This window comes from Zootoca vivipara, chromosome 15 (genome assembly GCF_965207765.1).
Source record: "Zootoca vivipara chromosome 15, rZooViv2.hap1.1, whole genome shotgun sequence".
Lineage (NCBI taxonomy): Eukaryota > Metazoa > Chordata > Lepidosauria > Squamata > Lacertidae > Zootoca > Zootoca vivipara.
The window spans coordinates 11,758,967-11,783,434 of NC_142598.1; positions in this window are offsets into that span (position 1 = coordinate 11,758,967).

The window sequence follows — 24,468 nt, forward strand, 5'->3', positions numbered from 1 at the left end:
TACTCGGCTACCCGCTCGTGCCAGTCCCCCTGTCCCATACATGCCAATGCTTCTTCAGCTGAGCGAACCATTCGTTCTGCCTGACTATTGCTGGCTGGATGAAATGGAGCTGTCAGAGCGTGGCAGATGCCCTGGCCAAGGAGGTAGCGCTGGAATGTGCCCAATGTGAATTGGGCTCCATTATCTGATACGAGTACGTCTGGCAACCCATGTGTGGCAAAAGTCTCTGCACCACGTGGATAACGGTTTCTGAGGTGGTTGAGGACATTAAAACCACCTCCAACCATTTAGAATACGTGTCCACTACCATCATAAAAGTGTGGCCATGGAAAGGCCCCGCTAGGTCGATATGCACCCTTGACCATGGTGGCTTGGGGGTCTCCCATGAGTTCCCACGATGCACAGGTGGATCAGGCCTTGATTCCTAGCATGCCTTGCATGATTCGACGCAGGATTCAATGGTCTTGTCCATGCCCGACTACCAAACAAAACTGTGTGCCAACACCTTCATGTGCACAATTCTCAGGTGCCCCATGTGGAGTGCATGAAGGACGCGCTGACGAAGCCTTGTTGGAATGATGACCCAGTCTCCCCATAGGAAACACCCCCATTGAGCTGAGAGCTTGTGCTGCCATTGAGTGAAGGGCTGGAACTCCGGATCAGTTGGCCCTTTTGGCCACCCCTTCCACACCCAGTTGAGAATGCGGCTGATGGTGCAATCCTTGGAAGAGTGGAGAGCGGCGTCAGCTGCAGACAGGGGAATTGCAGGCAGTTCCTCAATCAGGAGTACCTCTGACGATGGCGCCCGTCGGATCTTTGACCAGCACCGGCAAAGGCCAGCGAATAAGGGCATCGGCATGCTCTGACAACTTGCCTGGTATAGGAGCCGATATTTTAAAGCCACGAGGAAAACAGTCCAGCATAGTGTTCGTAGTGATAAAATGGTGGGGGGTCAGGTGGTCACCAGCCAGGATACCCAGAAGAGGTTTGACGAGGTCAAAAACCCTGCCATAGAGGTATTCGTGAAAATGCTTGACTCCTGCCACGAGTGCCAGTGCCTCCTTGTCAAGCTGACTATATTTCCTTTCAGCTGACGACAAGGTTATTGAAAAATACGCGATGGGAGCCTCCTTGCCGTCAGGGAAGACGTGGCTGAGAATGGCCCCAACACCGAAAGGTGAAGCGTCGCAGACTAGGATGAGAGGACGCTCCTTGTATTGAATGAGGACGGAGTCTGATGTTAATAGCGTCTTTACTAATCTTTCTGTTAGATTCACAGCTCTTTATTACAGCAGTTAGAACTGCTCCTTGAGTCGGCTGACTGCAGCCTCCCTGGCTGCATTATATAATACTAACTAACTTGTAACAAAATTTAAAAATTCCTTCCAGTAGCACCTTAGAGATCAACTAAGTTTATCATTGGTATGAGCTTTCGTGTGCATACGCACTTCTTCAGATCTGCATGCATGCACACGAAAGCTCATACCAATGACAAACTTAGTTGGTCTCTAAGGTGCTACTGGAAGGAATTTTTAAATTTTGTTTCGACTACGTCAGACCAACATGGCTACCTACCTGTAACTATAACTTGTAACAGTAACAACTTCCAACTAACTAACCAATCAGTGAGCGACAGTTCCCAATCCTTCATTTGCATACTGGTGGCCCTGAGTGAGAACTGCAGCCAATCCACCGACACAACTTGAATTTCCTTTGTTCCCACAACGCCTCCCCCAGGGATCTTCATCGTGAGGAATGTGGCCTGGAGGTGCAAACCTTATTCTAACATTAGCTAAAACTGGCTCTCAGCTCCTTTTGATCACAGCCCAGGCCTCCGTTGGTGGTGAAGTTCACTGTAAACCACCACCCACAACTAACAGGGGAGGCCACAGGCCTTGGAGTCCTTCGAAACCATCACTGATGGGCAGAGTGTTCTCGGGTTTTTAGAAAATGTACTCACCACGGATAACAATTAGTTCTGAAAATCACCTGGTTCTCTCTCTCAAACACCCCACGACCTCTTTTAATTGCAGGGATGTACTGGCTTGGATGAAATTTGGGGACATAAGCAGAGGGATATAAATCCAGGCATCGCTTGAGGAACCGAGGTCTCTGCAGCAGTTGCAAACTTTCCTAATCCTGCTGCAAAGCCTTGCAAGGATGAACGGTGTGCTGATTATTATTGTGTTTGCTGGCACCTGCTTAGCAGCTCCTAAGTACGAGGTTCCTGTACCCATTCCGATGATGCCAGACTTGCATCTGAAGAAGGTAATGGCAACATTTTTCTCCTTCACTTATAACTAGTGGTGGTGACAAATTTAGCAATAATCGAGCTTACACAGCCTTGTTCACTTGCTTACTGACTTTGTAAGCCTTGTTCACCTGCTTACAGACTTTGCAAGACAATTCCACCCTGTTTATTTATTTATTGCATTTATAACTTGTTTCTCCACGGAGCGCAAGGCGATGTACATGGTTCTCCCCTTCCTCATTTAATCCCCACAACAACCCTCTGAGGTAGATCGGGCTGAGAGGCAGCGACTGGCCCAAGGTCAGCCAGTGAGTTTCATGGCCAAGCAGGAATTTGAACCCTGGTGTCTCCCATGCCCTAGTTCTCCAAAGGTGTGGTGTGCCACACTGGGGTGGCAGGAGAGGATGGCAAGTTTACCAGGAAGAATCAAGGACCAGTAAAGAAACATTTAAACATTTCCGTGTAGTACGTATGTATGTATGCATGCGATATATATATATCATATAAAACCAGAAACAGTATCCATACCTCTCTTCAAGAGACTTGGCTTCTCTACAGTCTCCACAATACAGTATATTGTTGTGAACAGGGATTTTCTTTCACGCCAGCGCCGGAGGAGGAAAAAACTTAAAAACGTAGCAGAGTTTCCAAAAAATAGACCAGAGGCCATTGTACTTCATCCAGCAGAGCTTTTACTGGTACTAAAGGAAAATGAGCATAATGGTCACAAATCCAAAACATTCAGGATTGACACAGTCCATAAAATATATATATATATATATATATCCAGTTGCAGCACTTACAATAAAATAAGTCTAGACCTTAACACTGCAGCATACAGAACACCATACTGTACTAAGAGATAGAAAAGAGAAAGCGAGTGAAACACAGGCTCCTCCTGGTCTTACTATTATAGTCAGTATGACCTTGACAAAAGGATAACAGAACCAGTTTCAACCAGCTGTACTCAGCTTCTCTGAAGGAATAACCCAAACAAAAACCTTCTGCCTGTTTCTTTCACACAGAGAAGAAACCTTCTAAAACCCTCTTGAACTAATCAGAATAGGAAAGATCTCTGCACATCAGATCAATACTTTCTGTACTAAGAAATGCTGACATTTTCAACTCTGAGAAATATGAAAGTTCAGAAAAGAGAAGTGCTTTTTTGTGCTGACGAAGAGCTAAGAGTTGTTTGTCTCATGTTACACCTAATAAAAATGAGATTACCAAACAAAAGCAAGCTCACACTTACATATGTAAACTATGTAAACCCTAAACCTGAGAAATCAATAAATGGTGGGATTTTGATTATTTGAGAAGGGAGAACGACAAGCTGTAGTTCTGAGCTAGCCTATGCAAAATGACCTGGCCAAGCCAAGGCCATTAAGAAACAAATCAGGGCCATTGAGAGTCATTGGCGATGCAAAAGAAATGTCCTCCTGCCTTGCCCTGAGGTGTGGACAGAGATTGGGGGTTTGGAAGGTTGTCAGGGTAACCGGGTGTGAGGTGACTGGAGAAGAGAGTTTTTAGCAGGGTGTTTTGGGAAGGAGAAGGAGGAGGAAGAAAGAGTGGGCTCCATCTTGAGAAGGCTGTCTGGGGGAGATACCTTTGACTCCAGGGCTGCACTCCAGGGCTGCACAAGCCCCTCTTGAAGTGACCATTCTGAAGATGAGGACTCCCTCCATGCAGACTGAAGGAGTAAATATGCAAATAAATCATATTTTTGCAGCGTCTTCAGTTCTCCAAAGGGGTTCAAACCCTAGGTGAGTGCCTAGAACCCGCTCGGCAGAGTGTGGGGTGGCACCCAACTTCTCTAACAACATTTTGGGAACGAGTCAGTGTGATGCAGCAATGTTTTATACAGACGTACCTTGGTTCTCAAACACCTTGGTACTCATACATTTTGGCTCCCGAACACCGCCAACCCGGAATGTTGTTGTTTGCGGACGTTTTTTGGAAGCCGAACGTCCAACAAAGCTTCTGTTTGAGTGCAGGAAGCTCCTGCAGCCAATCGGAAGCTGCGCATTGGTTTTCGAACGGTTTCAGGTGTTGAACGGACTCCCGGAATGGATTAAGTTCAAGAACCCAGGTGCTACTGTACAGTGGTACCTCGGTTTACAAACAGAATTGGTTCCAGAAGTCTGTACTTAACCTGAAGTGAGCTTTCCCATTGAAAGTAATGGAAAGTGGATTAATCTGTTCCAGATGGGTCCGCGGAGTACTCAACCTGAAGCATACTTAACCCGAGGTATGAGTGTATTTGGTTCCGGAAGCCTGTACTTAACCTTAAGCGTGCTTAACCTGAAGCGAACTTTCCCATTGAAAGTAATGGAAAGTGGATTAATCCGTTCTAGACAGTACTCTGCGGAGTACTTAAACTGAAAATACTCAAACCGAGGCATACTTAAACCCAGGTATGACTGTACTTATAAAGTAGTTGTGTTTTGTGTTATTAATCAAGCACTGCTAGGAGTTGCTTCTTTTCGTTTTGCAATGAATTTCTTATCAATAAAAAAACTTTGATGTGGCTTGAGCAATTTTTCATTCTGAAAGTGTGGCCCAGAGTGGAAATTATGAGACCACTACGCCACTTTAGCTACCAGCCTACAATATATATTGAAATGTCTTTCTCAATAACACACAAACAATAACAAACATCTTTTTTGTAGCTCGCCGGTAAGTGGTATCCTATTGCACTGGTACAGTATAACAGACAGCAGGGAGAAGTCTATGGCTATGTAATGAAGCCCCAAGATAATGGAGAACTGGTCCTTCAAGTTCATGTTCCCCGGTAAGTCTGCTTCCGCTGCTGTGATCATGATCTCCCTTCACTCAGCATAGAAGAAAGGGAAGCATCCTGAGGCTTGGCCTGTTGCCCACCCACCCCAGCCTCTTTCAGCAGGGAGGCTAGGTTGTACACCCAGGACCTTTCGCCTGAGTTCCAGCCTTAGCTGCATCCCTGGTCCCCGAAAGTCAATTACATCAGCGGAGATTCTGAATGTCTATTGGGCAGCTTCCAGTTGCTCCCTCTTCTTCTGAAACTGGGCAATGGCCCTCACAGAACTCCAGGACTGGCCATCTCCAAGCTGCTGATGGGGATGATGTCACGGGAAAATCTGTTCTTTTTGGGGGTGTGCTGGGAAGGGGAAGGAGTGTGAAGGTCTTGACCATCTTGGCAGGCTGGGACAGAGGCATAGAGATGGCAGGGAGGACGCCTTGGATTCCAGTGCTACACCACTGTGAGGAACAAGCCTCCTCCTGAGATGATGGTGTGGTGAGATAAGCACCCCCTCTATCTAGATCAAGGGAAGTAATACTAGATCAAGGGAAGTAATAGCACCACTGTATTCTGCTCTGGTCAGACCTCACCTGGAATACTGTGTCCAGTTCTGGGCACCACAGTTCAAGAAGGATACTGACAAGCTGGAACGTGTCCAGAAGAGGGCAACCAAAATGGTCAAAGGCCTGGAAACGATGCCTTATGAGGAATGGCTTAGGGAGCTGGGTATGTTTAGCCTGGAGGTTAAGGGGTTAGGTTAAGGGGTGATATGATAGCCATGTTCAAATATATAAAAGGATGTCATATAGAGGAGGGAGAAAGGTTGTTTTCTGCTGCTCCAGAGAAGCGGACACGGAGCAATGGATTAAAACTACAAGAAAGAAGAGTCCACCTAAACATTAGGAAGAACTTCCTGTCAGTAAGAGCTCTTCGACAGTGGAATTTGCTGCCAAGGAGTGTGGTGGAGTCTCCTTCTTTGGAGGTCTTTAAGCAAAGGCTTGACAGGCATATGTCAAGAATGCTTTGATGGTGTTTCCTGCTTGGCAGGGGGTTGGACTTGGATGGCCCTTGTGGTCTCTTCCAACTCTATGATTCTATGATCTAAACTCAGGTGCAAATATGTGTAATTAAACGATATGTCTTAAAGGCACTACAGCTTGATTCTCAGAAGAAACACAGCCCTGACTGAGCACCTGGAACCCCTCTGAAACCTTGTGCAGAGATTTGGGGGGGTGGCATGCTGATTTGGGGTTGGAAGCAGCTTGACAGCCCTGCCTTTCTTTCCAGAAACGGAGATTGTAGGACTAGAAGAGTTGTTCTATACCCTTCAAAGGTGGCTGAATTTCATACTGATGGTAAGTATAATAGATTTCTCCATTATGTCCATCAAAACACACACACACCTTTCTTTTGCATCTGTGTAAGTGACTCCCATGCCTGTTAATGGATCTTTTGCCGCTCTTTTTCAATAGATGAGAAGAATACAGTACGCATCGTGGATACAGATTATGAGACTTACCATATCATCCACTTCCTAATGGAGCATAATGGCTATCTACAACTCTACGGTATGTCTGGAGCTTGTTTGGGTGCCCTAGGTTACGATGGGCACACCTGTCAGCTTTTGAAAATCTCACCCTTCCTCCCAGTTTGTCTAAGGATATGTAAATACCACCACTAATTGCCAATAGGGTAATCTACACACACACACACACACCCCACCACTAGTTTTATCAGAATACTTTGAGCATCATGAAAAAACGTCAACAACAAATTTCCCATAATCTACTGGCAATTCAAATTTTCATCCCCACGACAACCCTGCGAGGCAGGGTAACATAAGGCGCTGGTTGGCATGCTTTGTGCAAATGTGCCTCACTAGCCCCTGAGGGTTGCATCACGATGGGACAATTCAGAATGGAGAAGGAACACTGCCCTATGCTTCTGGTTTTTCATTTCAAACCTCCTCCTTCTGAAGCTGTTCTTTAAAAAAGGGAAAGGGAAGCAGTCAGACAAGGGGGATTTGTTAAGATAGCGGTGCCTCGACTTCCGAATTTAATCCGTTCCAAAGGCAGTCAAGGTAGGTCGAAAAATTCGTATGTCGAAAAGCGGCATTGGAAACGCGATTTCCCATAGGAATGCATTGGAAACGGAAAAATTCGCAAGTCGAAGCAACCCCATCTAAAAATTCGTAAGTCGAAAAAACCCTATCTAAAACCGCCGCGGTTTCCGTTCGGATGTCGAGAAATTCGTAAGCATGTGGCCATTTGCCCCATTCGTAAGTCAAAAAATTCAGTTGTCGAGTCGTTTGTAAGTCGAGGTACCACTGTACTTAACAGCGATGCAGCAGCAAAAAAAAGTTAATGCTAATCTCAGCTGCATCAGCAGAAGTATTGTGTCCCGATCCAAAGAAGTCACAGTACCACTCTATACTGCCTTGGTCAAACCCCACCTGGAATACAGTGTCCAGTTCTGGATGTTGATCAAGCTGAAACGTGTGCAGAGAGCGGCAACCAAGGTGATCAAGGGTTTGGAAACCAAGCCTTATGAGGAACGTTTGAAGGAGCTGGGTATCTTTAGCCTGGTAAAGAGACTGAGAGAATATATGATAGTCGTATTCAGATATCGAAAAGACTGTCACATGGAAGATGGAGCAGGTTTGTTTTCTCCTCCGGAGGGTAGGACTCAATCCAATGGATTCAATTTACAAGGAAGGAGATTCTGACTAAACATCAGGAAGTATTTTCTGACAGTGAGAGCCGTTCGACAGTGGAACGGACTCCCCCGGGAGGTTGTGGACTCTCCTTCCTTGGAGGTTTTATAAGCAGAGGAAGGATGGCCATCTGTCATGGCTGCTTTCTCTGAGATTCCTGCATTGCAGGAGGATTGAACTAGATGACTCCAGCTCTGCCATTCTATGATCTATCGTCCTGCACTATGATGCCGATTCTCAATGCCAACTCCTTGTTTGTGTCTTAAGGCAGGGAACAGACGGTGCCAGATGAAGTGAAAGAAAAATTTAAAACTTTGGCCACAGAATTGCAATTCGATCCAGATGCAATCGCCTTTGTATCGGAAAATGGTAAGGGCAATTAATGCTTAAGATTTTCTCTGCCCTGGTATGGTGATGGACTCTAGAGATCATCAGATATTACCCCGTTTCCCCTATTTTAAGACGTAGTCATCAAAGAAGCCATAGCAGGATTTTTAAGCATTCAAGGAATATAAGCCATACCCCAAAAATAAGACATAGTGATAGGCGTAGCAGCAATGACGGCCACGGCAGGAGGAGGAAAAAAATAAGACACCCCCTGAAAATAAGCCATAGTGTGCTTTTTAGAGGAAAAATAAATATAAGACGGTGTCTTATTTTCGGAGAAACGCAGTAATTAGAATCTGGATAGGAAGCTTGATAAGGAACAGTTGAGGGATTTGGGTTTTTTTAGTCTGGAGCAGAGAGAGGATGGGATGGTCATCTTCAAATGTCTCCAGGGTTGTCACATGGAAGATGGAGCTAGCTAGCTTGTTTTCTCCTGCTCTGGAGGCTAGGTTCTGAACCAGTGGATTCATATTAGAAGACAGGGGATTCCACCTAAACATCAGGAAGTACTTTCTTACATTATTATGATTTGTTAAATTTGAAGATCTCGGGACAGTTCACAGTATAAAAACACAATTTAAAAGCACAAAAATACATAATAAAAAGGAGAACAATAACAAAACAAACCCAGAAGCCATCTCTCTCACAAACACATGTCAAAGGACATAGACTGTTAATCCGCCAAAAGCCTGGCTGAAGGGGAACGTTTTTGCCCAGTGCCTAAATAGATATAACGGTGGTTCCAGGCGAACCTCCCTGGGGAGAATGCCTGCAAAATGGGGAGCCACTGCAGAAAAGGTCCGTTCTTGTGTTTCCCCCTTCCAGACCTTTTGTGGAGGAAACACGTGAAGAAAGGCCTCACATTATGATTGCAGGATCCAGCTTGGTTCATATGGAGAGAAGCGGCCCTTGAGGTTTTATCAAGGAAACGTTTCCCCCACATGTAGATCCTTTAAAAAAGAGAAAACCCTACTGATATCTGATAGCCAGTCTATTGTTGGCTATGGAGGAGTTGGCCCATAAGGAACAAAATAATAATCATCATCATCCTTATCTTGTTCTGTGCCCTGGACCCAATCCCACATCTTGCTCATTCATTGACAGCATTTCTTTTCATCCACAGAGCTCTGTCTATAAGAAGATCGGGAAAAGGTAAGAGAATTAGTCCACTGCATGCTTACCTGGGAGGTCATAAGCTTTATTGAATTCAGTGGGGTTTACTCATGAGTAGACACATCTAAGGTTGTGCTGTGAGTCCCCAAGGAAGAAGCACCCTGATGTTGCCTATTCTGATTTGACTCCAGCTCTGCAGGGTCATATACAGGACACCATCCCTTAAAGCACACTCAAAAGGGTTTCAGGTCATAGTTGAAAGGCAATACCCCTCCCTTGGGGAGATCCCAGCTGCGTAACCCACCCCAAAGTATCCTGGGAATTGTAGTCTCCTCTCAGAGCTACAACTCCATGCACACTGAACAATCCTCAGTTCCCAGGATTCTTTTATTTTTATTTTTATTTGAAAATAAAAAGCTTACAGCAACCATCAGTCAACATGTTTCCAATTACATATATCCTTTGCCTTTTATATATATCATGTTCTTAAAAGTTCTTAATAATACTTCAGATACCACCTTCTACTCTGCCCCCCCCCCCCAAGGATTCTTTAGGGTGCTTTAAATATTCTTGAAATCTAAGATGTGTAATTGTTATTATTAATAGTAGTAGTACAGTCATACCTCAGTTTAAGTATGCCTCGGTTTGAGTACTTTCAGTTTAAGTACTCCGCGGACCCATCTGGAACGGATTAATCCACTTTCCATTACTTTCAATGGTAAGGTTCGCTTCAGGTTAAGTACAGTACGCTTAAACAGGGCTGCCTTCAGATGTCTTCTAAAAGTCAGATAGTTGTTTATTTCCTTGACATCTGATGGGAGGGCGTTCCACAGGGAGGGTGCCACTACCAAGAATGCCTTCCGTTTGGTTCCCTGTAACTTCGCTTCTCACAGTGAGGGAACCAGCAGAAGACCCCCTGAGGAGTACCTCAGTGTCCTGGCTAAACAATGGAGGTGGAGACGCTCCTTCAGGTATACTGGGCCAAGGCCATTTCGGGCTTTAAAGGTCAGCACCAACACTTTGAATTGTGCTCGGAAACGTACTGGGAGCCAATGAAGATCCTTCAGGACTGGTTGTATTCTCCGTGCGGCCACTCTCAGTCACCAGTCATCAGTCGAGCTGCTGCATTCTGGATTAGTTGTAGTTTCTGGGTCACCTTCAAAGGTAGCCCCAGGCCTCAGGCAGAAGTCTCCATGAACACCGATAATTTAAATAGTTCAGACCTGAGACCCCTCCAGCATCCAAATTATTTCAACATTGACACCTTCCTGCTGATTTGCTGATATTATTATTATTATTATTATTATTATTATTATTGATTTTATGGCCTGGAGAGCAGGAACATTATCATTTGAAAACATCGGCAGGCTTTTGTTTAATGACCAGGAGCAGGGACCAGAAGAAAACCTCTGCAACCTTTGTGGGTTTTCTCTATGGGCCGAGGTCCCCACCTCTTGCTGTGATAACGGGATTTCTTGTCTTTTGCAATTCCATACAGAAAGCCAAAAATAACATGCATAAGATGTCTGCATGAGGATGGGGATGGAGGAATCATCCTAGAATCTGCCTCCTGCATTGCAAATACCAACTACCATTGTTAACCATTCCATTTGGAAAGAAAACTTGAATCATTTCGATCAGCTACATATTTATAAATGGTATTCTAATCACATAAGTGGTACTGTTTTCTTGTCTGTTCGCCTTAAGAGAAAGAAAACTATTATGTGTACATCCCAAATTCATAGCACAATATAAAAAGGAAAATTCCTGGATTCCAAAATCCAGGCTTGGGGCAAGTACTCTTTAGTGAGAGAACTGTGGAGATCACAAAATATGCAGCAAAGTAAAGCATGGAAACATAGGTTGTTGGACCTTTAAAAAATGCTCTCTACAGTGAGTTCCTGGGACCCAGGTGGCGCTGTGGGTTAAACCACAGAGCCTAGGGCTTGCTGATCAGAAGGTCGGCGGTTCGAATCCCTGTGACGGGGTGAGCTCCCGTTGCTTGGTCCCAGCTCCTGCCAACCTAGCAGTTCGAAAGCACGTCAAAATGCAAGTAGATAAATAGGAACCGCTACAGCGGGAAGGTAAACGGCGTTTCCATGTGCTGCTCTGGTTTGCCAGAAGCGGCTTTGTCATGCTGGCCACATGACCTGGAAGCTATACGCCGGCTCCCTTGGCCAATAATGCGAGATGAGCGCGCAACCCCAGAGTCGGTCACGACTGGACCTAATGGTCAGGGGTCCCTTTACCTTTACCTTTTACAGTGAGTTCCAAAATGTCCCCATTAAAAAAACAAAAACCTTTCTGAAGTTTCCTTCTTCCTTCAGGAGACCACAAGTTTACTTATAAAATCTTCAAAGGTCAGGTTCATGGACTTCAGAGAATTGCATAGGCAATAAAACTTGTCTTAGTTAGAAAGGAGTGGAACTTCCTAAATTTCGCAATTCACAAAATGCCTCTGAAATGAAAACAGCCTCTCTCTTTTTCTAATTTCAAGGTGCTGAACACAAATATGATAATAAAATTTGTTGATTGGCTCCTGTTGAGGAGATACAAAGATGGTCATGTATAAATGACCCAGTCCACATTGTGTACATGATTTCATCTGGCAACGTTGCATTTCATACTCCTGATTGCACCATGTGGTGTCCTATCACATCAGCCCATCATACACACCAACCCCAGGACTGATGGCATGCAGACTGATGACATCTCGGCTTTATGATCTCTGATGTAAGATGATGCGCTCATTAGTATAAAGCAAATCCTCGCAGGCATCACAGGGGGAGGAAGTGGCTAGTAGCTTAACCAGTTCTGCACAGTGAAGGACTTCCCATTCCCAAACCTCTGAAAGTATTTTTGATCAATTCAGACGACAAGAAGGGAGGAAGTCAGGTTCTCCTCAGCCTCCAGCATGCAATGATGATCCATATGTCTGCCTCAGAATATAATTGGCAGCCAGTCAGGGCTGGTGCTAGTGTTTTTTGCGCCCTAGGCGAGATCACCCTCTGGTGCCCCCCGCCTTCCCACTCGGCGATTGGCCAAGGAGGCGCATGAGGGGAGTGTGGAGCGTGTCCTCCCCTGCCCCGCCCTGCCCCGAAGGCCGCGTGTTCTTTTTTCCTTTTCTTTTCTTTTAACCCATCTGCATGCGCGCGCTCAGGTTCCCCTGCCTCCCCGCCTGCTTCGATTGATTGATTTGAGTGCCCCCCTGATTTCTGGCTCCGTTGTGTGGCGTGGCCCTGCGCCCCCTGCAGGGCATTGCAGGTAAGCGCCTCTGCAGCAGCAAGCAGCAGCAGCTGGAGCGAAAGTGGAGGTGGCAGAGAGAGCGTTTGCGAGCGGGGAGACACACCAGCGCCCCCTCCATTTTTGCGCCCTAGGCAAGTGCCTAGTTTGCCTTAATGGACCTGCCAGTGCAGTCCGGACAGGATCAGTGTAATATGCTCAACCATCTTGCCCCAGGGAGCAATCAAGTCACCGAAATCTGCACCAGCTGAAATTTCTGAACTATCTTAAGAGGCAGCCATGAAATTCTGAGCCATGGATATTGAAGTTCCCCAAAGCCAGCAGTCCTCAACACCACCTCTGAAACCGGCTGTGTCAGCTCAGGCAGGGGCGAATGAAGGGATGTGGGGTGTGTGGGGTGTAATCACTGAGGGGGGTGGCATTCGGAGCGGGGCACCCCTGCGACTCCCATGCCTGTCCCAAGCCGTCAGGAGAAGGGGCGCAGCTGCTTCCGGGGGGGGGGAGCTTCCCCTACCTGTCAAAAGGAAGAGGGAAGGGAGGAAGGCTGCTGGCAAAGCGGCATGGCTCCCCCCCCCCCCCGCCCAGGAAGCAGCCTGCCATGGGCGTCTCGTTCCACGCTCCCATGGGCGGCTCCCTCCACCCCCCTGGCAGTCTCATTCCCTCGGATGCTTGACTTGGGCAGCACACCCTTGGCATGATCACCTCACCCCCCCTGGGACGCTTGCCTCGCCCCCATGGCCCAACCCCCAGGTGCACAGCATGTGCGCTGCTCAGGGTGCTAGAGCAGCTAGCTCTGCCTTTGAGCTCAGGCAGGGAGACTGCTCCACAATGAGGTGGGAGGTAAACCAGCAGAATCCCAAATCTGTCCCAACACACACTAGATCACTACCAACTGGACAGAGAGCCCGGGGAGAGAGAGAACAGCTAAGTCCAGTTAAAAGCAACTATGGGTTTGTGGTGCTCATCTCGCATTTCAGGCAGAGGGAGCCGGCGTTTGTCCACAGACAGCTTTCCAGGTCATGTGGCCAGTATGACTAAACCACTTCTGGCACAACGGAACACTGTGATGGAAGCCAGAGTGCATGGAAATGACCTTTACTTTCCCACTGCAGCAGTACCTATTTATCTACTTGCACTAGTACGCTTTCAAACTGCTAGGTTGGCAGGAGCTGGGACAGAGCAACAGGAACTCACCCCGTTGGACAGATTTGAACTGCTGACCTTCCAATCAGCAAGCCCAAGAGGCTCAGTGGTTTAGACCTCAGCACCATTCGCTCCCTCAAATATCTATAGACCACAACAACTCCCCCTCCCCAACCCTCAAATGTGCCTGGTGGGTCAAGTACCTGGTGGGTACACCTGAGTGAGACCAACTACACCCTGCTCACCAGCCCAAGTCTCATTCAGATAGACCAAATAAGCCGCCTCCTCCATAATCAGAGGGAGGTCTTACTGCGAGCCGACGTGGCATTCAATAGCAACAGCCACAGATGTCTGGACTCAGCAGAAGAGCATAAAATATAATTAAATAAAACATGTACACTTCCAGGCTGCTGAGAGCAACCAAAGCACCAAAGCTTTCCCGCCTCTCCAGAAAAAGGGGGTGCTGGAATCTTTGGTGAAGGTTGGCAATATTCCCATTCACCTTGATGATGGCGCCTGAAGCAAGTCTCCTGTGAGCCTCAGCAGAGTGAGTCGGAGCTTTTAAAAATAATACGGACAAAGACATACCCCCCAAAACAAGCTTATATCCCAGCCAGATAAGGACTCCGCGAGTGGCTGGACGGCATTTTAAATCATCCTCCCTTCCTTTGCGGGCTCTTCTAAAGCCCCTTTGAAATTCTGCCAAAGCCACCCGAAAACTCATTGAGGCTATCTAAAACTATTTGAGGTTAATTACAACGCTCCAAGTTCCTTTTTTTTTTTTAGCTCTCCTGGAGTTATATTATCCAGGCGTTCATTTATTAATTTATTTATTCATTTTTATAATATTTTTATTAGTGTTTTCACAAAAATAACAACAATATATAAGGAAAAAGAAAAAAGACACATAAGTAAAAAAAGAAAAAAGAAAAACATATACAGTAACAATTCTCTTATCATCTCACATGGTATAATGGGACCTCCTCGGGCTTCCCTCCCTGTGGTTCTTTAACACATTTATAGTTAGCAAATTCTAAATCATTTTCATCACCTTACCTAACCTTGTTTTCTATCTCTCATATCACATATTCCTAAATTCCACAGTTTATTTACAACTTAATTTCTGATCTAATATGTTACTTTAGCATATTTTTTAAGATACAGTTTAAAGTCGTTCCATTCTTCTTCCATCGCTTCCTCTCCCTGGTTGCGGATTCTTCCGGTCATCTCAGCCACTTCCATAAACTCCATCATCTTCATCTGCCAGTCGTCAATCGTTGGTAATGTTTGTAGTTTCCAGTTCTTGGCAATCAAAAGTCTCGCTGCCGTCGTAGCATAAATAAAAAACGATACATTCTTCTTTGGAATCTCTTTCCCTACAATGCCCACTAGAAATGCTTCTGGTTTCTTAACAAATGTGTTTTTCAACACTTTCTTAAGTTCATTATAAATCTTATTCCAGAAGTCATTCACTAGTGGACATGTCCACCACATGTGATAAAATGACCCTACTTCTTTCTTACATCTCCAACATTTGTTATCATGGTTGTGATATATCTTTGCTAGTTTAACTGGTGTAAGATACCATCTATACATCATCTTCATTAAATTTTCCTTTAGTAAACTACACGCAGTAAACTTAATATTCTCATGCCACAATTTTTCCCATTCCTCAATCATGATATTATGACCAACATCCTTTGCCCACAAAATCATAACATTCTTTGTTTGTTCATCTTTCGTATGCCACTCAAGCAACAATTTATACATTCTGGAAAGTATTTTCGTCTTAGGTTCTAACAATTCTGTTTCCAACTTTGACCTCTCTGATTGAAAACCAAGTAATCTATCCATTTTGAAAACTTCGTTTATCTGGTGATATTGGAGCCAATCATCTAATTTACATTTCAAATCCTCATAGGTCTTTAACTTAAATTGGTCTCCTTCTTCAATCAACAAATCTCTATATTTCAGCCAACTGGTTTCCATGTTTACTCTTTTACGAACCTTGGCCTCCAATGGTGATATCCATTTAGGTGTTTTTCTTTCTAACAAATATTTGTACCTGGACCAAACACTATACAATGATTTTCTGATTATATGCGTTTTAAAGCCTCTGTGGGCCTTTACTTTATCATACCATAAATATGCATGCCAACCATAAACATTATCGTAGCCTTCTAAATCCAAAATGTCTGTATTTTCCAACAAAAACAAATCCTTCATCCAGCAAAAGGTAGCTGCTTCATAATAAATCTTTAAGTCTGGCAGGGAAAAGCCTCCTCTTTGTTTGTCATCAGTAAGAATCTTATATTTAATTCTTGGCTTTTTCCCTTGCCATATAAATTTCGATAAAACCTTTTGCCATTCTTTAAAACAATCCAACTTATCAATTATTGGCAACGATTGAAATAAAAACAACATCTTTGGCAATACATTCATTTTCACAGTAGCTATACGGCCCAACAAAGACAGTTTCAAGTTAGTCCAGGTTTCTAAGTCATTCTTAACTTCATTCCACATTTTAACATAATTGTCCTTAAATAGATTCAAATTCTTTGACGTCATATTTACACCAAGGTACTTTACTTTCTTAACAAAAGATAAACCAGTAGCTTCTTGTAATTTTTCTCTTTCCTTACTATCCATATTTTTATCTAATACTTTGGTTTTTGATTTGTTCAATTTAAAACCTGCTACCTTTCCAAATTCTTGAATTACTTCCAGAGCCCTTTGAACACTGGACTCTGGATCTTGTAATGTCAAAACAAGATCATCTGCAAAGGCTTTAAGTTTATATTGTTTCTTCCCTACAGTCACACCTTTTATTTCCTCATCCTTTCTAATCCTTTCGAGTAAAACTTCTACAACGCTCCGAGTTCCTTTGAAGCCCATTCACCTTTGGCGTGGGATCTGGTCACAGGTTGACTCTTTAGATTGCCAGCAGAACAAGTGGTGATGAGCACAGTGTCCTATATGTTTCAGATGATGCCTACTAATGAAACAATGACTGCTCAAAATAACCCAGTAATCTTCCTTTCCGGTCCCTAAATAGCTTCAAAGAGATGGATGGGTGGATACTCCTGGATAAATTTTGAGGAAGGAAGGTCTATACCGACACTGCAGATCTTGCCCAGCTAGAGACCATGGCAAGGATGAAACATCTACTGTTGAGTTTGGCATTGACCTGTCTATACTTGCTTCATGCTTCAGCCCTTGTCAGTGTTCAGCCAGACTTCGATATCACAAAGGTAACCACAAACGTATCTCCAAATGGGTGTTTTTATTGAGACCAAATCAGAGAGTAGAGGGTAGGAGGGGACACTACATCTGTCAACTCTATTTCTGATGGAGAAACGGCAAATGTCATTACAAAATGACAGCTACTGCAGTGTTGTGGCAGCAAGAGAAGTGCTGAATGCCTCCCAGCAGTCAGTTCAAGGCTCCAAAGCCACAGCGAGGCAATGATCTGACACTGCCATTTTGGGTCCTTGAACTTTGGAACGCAATGGCCACCTGTCTTGGGCTGCAGGCCAGGAGGTAGGAGATATCCCAACAATCCTTTAATCTAAGGAGGGCACAAAATAGTAGCACATGGAGATCTTTGACATATGTAGCCAATGGGATTTGGTCTCTTATTTACTCAGGCATTATGGAAGTTGTGGGCTCTCATCAGCCACTCTTGAGTTCCTATTCCACTAATTTAGGAACCTTCATCACTTTGTAGCTATGCTATGTTTTACTGCCTGTGCAACCTTTTCTGAAGCACATGAATCTGACCTTTGGAGGGTTTGTAAGGAAACCAGTTTTTCATTTACCCAACAATGTGGTCTTTTTGCTATGCTGGAGAAGCAGGAAACCTTGAAAAGAAACTGTTTAAAGGGGGCATTGTGGAACTCACTTTACATGGCAAACTTTAAAGGTCTAACAGCCTATATTTCCACCCTTTGCTACTTTTCAACATCTATACGAAGCCACTGGGAGAGATCATCAGGGGGGTTGGGCTGGGTGTTCACCAGTTTGTGGATGATACCCAGCTCTGCCTCTCCTTCAAATCAGAACCAGTGAGCGCAGTGAAGGTCCTGTGTGGGTGCCTGGAGGTGGTTAGAGGATGGATGGCAGCTAACATATTGAGGTTGAATCCTGACAAGATAAGACAGAAGTACTGTTTTGGGGGGACAGGGATGGGGGCATGTGGGTGTGGGGGACTCCCTGGTTCTGAATGGGGTAAGTGTGCCCCTGAAGGATCAGATGTACAGCCTGGGAGTCATTTTGGACTCACAGCTGTCCACGGAAGCACAGGTCAATTCTGCGTCCACGGCAACTGTCTATTAGCTCCAGCTGGTATGCCGGCTGAGACCCTACCTGCCTGCACACTGTTTCACCAGAGTGGTACATACTCTGGTTATCTCCCACTTGGACTACTGCAATGCACTCTATGGGACTACCTTTGAAGGTGACCCGGAAACTACAACTAATCCAAAATGCAGCAGCTAGACTGGTGACCGGGAGTGGCCACCTAGTCCATATAACACCAGTCCTAAAGGATCTTCATTGGCTCCCAGTACGTTTCTGAGCACAATTCAAAGTGTTGGTGCTGACCTTTAAAGCCCTAAATGGCCTCAGCCCAGTATACCGGAAGGTGCGTCTCCACCTCCATCGTTCAGCCCAGACACTGAAGTCCTCCTCAGAGGGTCTTCTGCTGGTTCCCTAACTGCGAAAAGTGAGATTACAGGAACCAGGCAGAGGGCCTTCTTGGTAGTGGCGTCCTCCCTGTGGAACGCCCTTCCCTCAGATGTCAAGGAAATAAACAACTTTCTGACTTTTAGAAGACATCTGAAGGCAGTCCTGTTTAGGGAAGTTTTTAATGTTTTATTGTTTTTGCTATTCTGCTGGGAGCCGCCCAGTGTGACTGGGGGAACCCAGCCAAATGGGTGGGGTATGGATGATGATGATGATGATGATGAATATTTTATTACTTTAAATCTCTGCTGGGGTTCCCTCACCAAAGAGTCCTTGCCCCAAACTTGGATCTTGACATCCAGGAATTCTCCTTTTTATATACTATTCCCCCCCCCAAAAAAATCAAAGAGTGAGCATTGCTTCCTGAACTGATGCGGGTGGAAAGAGCATTGTTCCAATGGATGCATTTACGGAGAGGAAATTAAGACAACTCCTCTTTCTAGTTTACTGGGAAATGGAACCTCGTTGCACTGGCTTTCGATCAAGGTCAACCATCAGAAAACAACAGGATTCCTATTACAGTTGTGCTTGATAATGATGGAGTCATAGCTCTCGAAACACAGGTTCCAGTGTAAGTTCTCTTGAATTACTTTGATCAACCTTCCTTTGTTTTGCAAGGCTCACCAGCCCACTTGTTGGAGTGAAGGGGCGGGGGGGCACTAAAATTCAATGATCTGGAAAGGCTTCCAATCCCAAATTTCACTTTCTGCAGGGACAGATAGTGGGAGGAAGCTAACTTCTGCAGAAGTGCCATGAACTTATATTTTCTTTCCAGAGGGAAGATGTGTAAAAGATTGCAGACTCGTTTTTCCCCAGATAAGCAGCCTGGAATATACAGCGCAGGTAAACAGCAAATGATTCATTCTTCATTCAGGGTGGAAGGAAATTACAGTATTCCAACCACCCTCCCATGGGAAGCCAAGTGGTATCCAATCCACCTCTTATTGGAATGTAATATATAAAGTAAAAATAATATTGGGAATGACTGGGTACTAAACACAAATCACCCAGTTACCAGTGGCCCCTTAAAGTACGCTTCACGCAGAGTATGCGCAGTTAGAAGTTGACCCGGCTAAGCAAAACACCACCAAGAGTGTAGGGTATTATCTGCCTTGTGTGAAACCCCTTACTAGCTGTATGCTTGTCAAAGCATACAGATGAAAAACAAACTGTTGGGTTTCTTCAATGGAAAAACAAACTGACTCTAAAGGCTTTAAACTAAAGATAAATACTTTCTCCCACATCCAAAACCTCCCACAAAACCTCCCACAAAACTCTCATTAAACTACCCGAGAACTATCAGCAAACAAAGTAATTATACTAAGGTTTAACTAAAGGGATCTCTTAAACTAAGAACAAACAGAGAGTGATCCATAACGAGATATATCAAACTGCAAGATCTAGCAAAGAGATGAAGAAGGCTTTCTGGTAGAGCCTTATATACAAAAAACAGAGCCCATGCCTGTGAGCAATTAAGAGAAACGCTTGCACCTGTTTCTCTTAAACAGACAGTGTTTACATTAGACCGGCACTAAAGTAATGACTATTCAAAACAAAATCCAACACCCCCTCCCGGTCTATTGTCTAAATACTGAACATTTGCATCTTACTCATATCTTCCCATATTTAGGTGCTTGCACAAATCACTGTTTTCTGAAAAGTTAGAGGCTTGGTTAGACCGTCGGCTATGTTTTCTTCCGTAGGACAGTACTTTAATTGAATGAGACCTCTCTTAAACTGTTGGCAAACATTTTGCAAACGTATATCCACGTGTTTTGTTCTGGATTTAAAATTTCCTGTCTTGGCCAAAGATATACAGGGTTGACAGTCTTCCCAGACCATAATGGGTAACTCACACGTTCCTTGAACATCATTAACCAAACTAATATAATATTCTAGCTCTCTGCATAATTCTGAAAGAGCACAGAACTCAGCTTCTGTAGAAGACAAAGTTATCAGACTCTGCTTCCTCGATCTCCATCCTATCAAGGAATCTCCAAATTTGATGACCAAACCAGATACTGATTTTCGGTCTGGCAAATTTGCCCAATCACTATCAACAAAATAACTAATTAGTTCAGTTCCAGAAGATGATAGCTTTAGGCAAAAATCTTTGGTTCCTTTTAAATAACGGAAAATACGTTTTACTCCAAGCCAATCATGTTTCTTTGGTTCAGAAACTGATCTACTGAGTATACCAACTGCATAAGCTAAATCCGGCCTACTCCACACGGATAAATATAATAAGCTTCCTATAGCAGACTGATATAACTCAGGACTTTCAAACCTTACATCATTTTCGGATTGAGCACTTTTTATAAAATCTACTTCCATAGGTGTCCGCACACTTTTACACTCAGACATGTTAAATCTTTGTAGTAGTAGCTCTATTTTACTTGTTTGATTTAACAGAAAACTTCCATCCTCACTTCTTGTGATTTGCACTCCTAGGTACTCATGTATTTCCCCTAGGTTTTTAATCTTAAAGTGACCTTGTAGCTGTTTTGCAAAAGTTTGAATTTGGGCTTCAGTTTTAGCTACGTAAATCATATCATCAACAAAAACTAAAACTAGTTCTTTTTTATTATTTGAACCTCTTACATGTAAACAATTGTCGGCCACACAACTTTTGAATCCCAAGCTTGTAAGCACATTATTTAGAAAAATATACCAGTTTCTCGCCGATTGTTTTAGGCCATATATGGATTTATGCAACCGGTAAACTTGTCCAAGTTTTCCTTCTTTAAACCCCAAAGGTTGTTGCATATAAATTTCTTCTTCCAAAGGTGAATTTAAATAGGCTGTGTCAACATCAAAATGGTTGACCTTTAACCCTGTTTGTGCTGCATAGACTAACAGCATTCTCATCGTATCACTCCTAGCTGTGGGAGAGTAAACAGCCGTGTAATGAATGCCTGTTTTTTCCGTAAACCCTCTCGCCACTAAACGTGCTTTACATTGTGCTTCTCCCGTGGCAGACCTCTTAACTCTATAGACCCATCTGCACATAATACATCCTGATAACATTCTGGTTCACAAGTGACACAACAAACTCTTACATTCGTGGCACCAAACCTATCAGGTGGTTTCCCTTTCGTTGTTCTTTCAGACCGTCTAGGTAAATCAGGAATTTATTCCTCCTCCACTTTTACATCATTTTCAAGTGAAGATGAATGATTTAACTGATCAACAGCACCATCATCAAACTCTGTATCACCCTCTTCGTCAGATTTAGGGTGTTCCCTCTTCTTAGGGTGAGTCGTAAATTTTTTATCTAAGAACAGAATATCAGGATTACCATGCAGGTGTGCCCATCCATTCCGTTCACAGAAATCCGCACTTCTGCTAACAATTGCTCGTGTTTGGTCTTTACCAGGATTAATAAATCTCCACCCTTTGGTTAGACTTTTATATCCACAAAAACACATTTTTGGGGATTTGGGTTCGCCTTTTCGCCTCTGCGCACGTGGGATTAAGACCCAGGCTTCACAACCAAAAACTTTAAAATGATCAACTGGATGTTTCTTTCCATATAACAGAAAATATGGGGTGTTTTGAACTGAAGAATTAAATAATCTATTCTGGATATAATTAGCACATAAAATTGCTTCCCCCCAAAACTGTTGTGGAAGCTGGGAGTCAAATAACATGGCTTCCATCATTTCCTGAAGATATCTATTTTTTCTTTCAGCTACACCGTTTTCTTGTGGGGAGCATGGATTTGTGGTTCTGTGACAAATGCCTTTTCCTTTAAGCCATGCTTGAAAACTACCACTCATATATTCTCCCCCTCTATCACTTTGCACTTTACAAACTTTAAAGGAATATTGTCTCTCTACAAATTTCACCCAATTCTTAATCACTTCAGCTGTTTCACTCTTCTGTTTAAGGAGATATGCCCAACAAAATCTTGTTTTATCGTCAATAATTGTGAGCACATATTTAGCTCCTCCTATGACGGGATTTACCATAGGACCACTTAAATCAGTATGGACCAGTTGGAATGGCTTATCACTTTTTCTAGTACTTTCTGGATATGAACATGAATGCACCTTCGACGCCTTACAGGCTCTGCATTCCAATTTTTTTCCACAAGCCTCTAATTTACACCCAGTAGCAAAAGACTCCAACTTTTTAACATTTTTCCAGTTCGAATGGCCCACGCGTCTATGCCATAAATGGGCACATTTCTGGTACTGGGGAGTGTTAGCACACTTGGCTTGAACCTCACATGGGTGGTTCTCAAAAGCTGTATCAACTAAAACATACAACCCATTTACTTTTGTAGCAGTGACAAACACCTTGGACTCTTTCTTAATTTGACAATAGCTTTTTCTGAACACTACCTCAAAACCAGCTTCTGATAAACAGGATACTGACATTAAATTATTTTCTAACCCTGTAACACAATAAACCTCAAGGTCTGTACTTAGACACTGTATGTATGTGTAACCATGAGCTGTTATTGCTTTCTTCCCTCCATCTGCAAGACAGACATATGATTTGTCAAGTTTAGCTTTCTTGCTAATACAAGCAGGGGAATTTACTAAATGTCTGGTTGAGGCTGGGTCGATAACCCATGACTGTGAAACAACCCCCTCAGAGTCTGCTACTTTGGCAACAACAAACAGAGTTTTACTTTGCTTCCTTCCAGAAAACTTCTTTTTCTTTTTCAGACTTCCATGTGAACTTGCTCCTCTTTCAGGATGAGGGCAGTCACGCATTAAATGTGTGGGGTCTTGGCATCGATAGCATCTGCGCACAATAAATGCCTTTTCATCCCCCTCACAATTAGGACCTGTAGAAGCTCTAACAGCTCCTGACAGAGCGTAGAACCCCTTTAGAACCTTCTTCCTTTTGTCTTGAACGTCTTTCTTGTTCAGTAACAAGCCTTCCATAAACATACCCCATAGTGAATTCCTGCCTAGGCATAGACTCAAGTGTTTGAACAAGATTTTCCCAAGAAGAGTCTAGAGAACTAAGAGTTATGTAAGCTCTATTTTCATCATCTATCTCAACGCCCACTGTCTGCAATTCTGCAAAAAGTGCAGTCGGCTTCTGTAAATGCTCCTTCACACACTGTCCTGGAGCAAGCTTTGTGTTATACAAAACACGTGTTAGCCCAATTCTGCTTCCAGCAGTTTGTCTAACATAAATGTCCCTTAATGCCACCCAAATTTTGTTTGCTGTAACTAAATTTTGAACATGTGGTAGTTGGGAGTTCATAATACTCAAAATGAGAGTGGAACTGGCTATCTCATCTTGCCTAAGTTCCTCTTCTGTGGGATCATCATTTAGTGGGTTTTCAACTACTGTCCATAGACCTTCTCTTTTTAAATATGCTTTGGCTTTCAGGCACCACTGTGCATAGTTTTTGTCATTGAGCCTCTCAAAAGGAATTCCTTGAGAAAATGCCCCCTCTGCCATGGTAGGAATGCACACTGCTTACTCACAGCACTGGTTTTAAACTACTCAGCGTTCCCTGCCTTTCAGCAGCTTCCTTTCTAACCAAATTGCCCAGGGCTTTCTCAGGTTTCAGCTCTTTCACAGCTGCAGTGATTACTATGCACACAGTCACAGCCTCAGCCTTCCACTTTCTCTGTGGGAAGATAGTCTATGTTTTTCTCTGGGATGTCTTAGCTACAAACTTCTATAAATGCAGGTCCAAAAACCAGCCTGCTGGGCCCATAACCTATTGGAATGTAATATATAAAGTAAAAATAATATTGGGAATGACTGGGTACTAAACACAAATCACCCAGTTACCAGTGGCCCCTTAAAGTACGCTTCATGCAGAGTATGCGCAGTTAGAAGTTGACCCGGCTAAGCAAAACACCACCAAGAGTGTAGGGTATTATCTGCCTTGTGTGAAACCCCTTACTAGCTGTATGCTTGTCAAAGCATACAGATGAAAAACAAACTGTTGGGTTTCTTCAACGGAAAAACAAACTGACTCTAAAGGCTTTAAACTAAAGATAAATACTTTCTCCCACATCCAAAACCTCCCACAAAACTCTCATTAAACTACCCGAGAACAATCAGCAAACAAAGTAATTATACTAAGGTTTAACTAAAGGGATCTCTTAAACTTAGAAC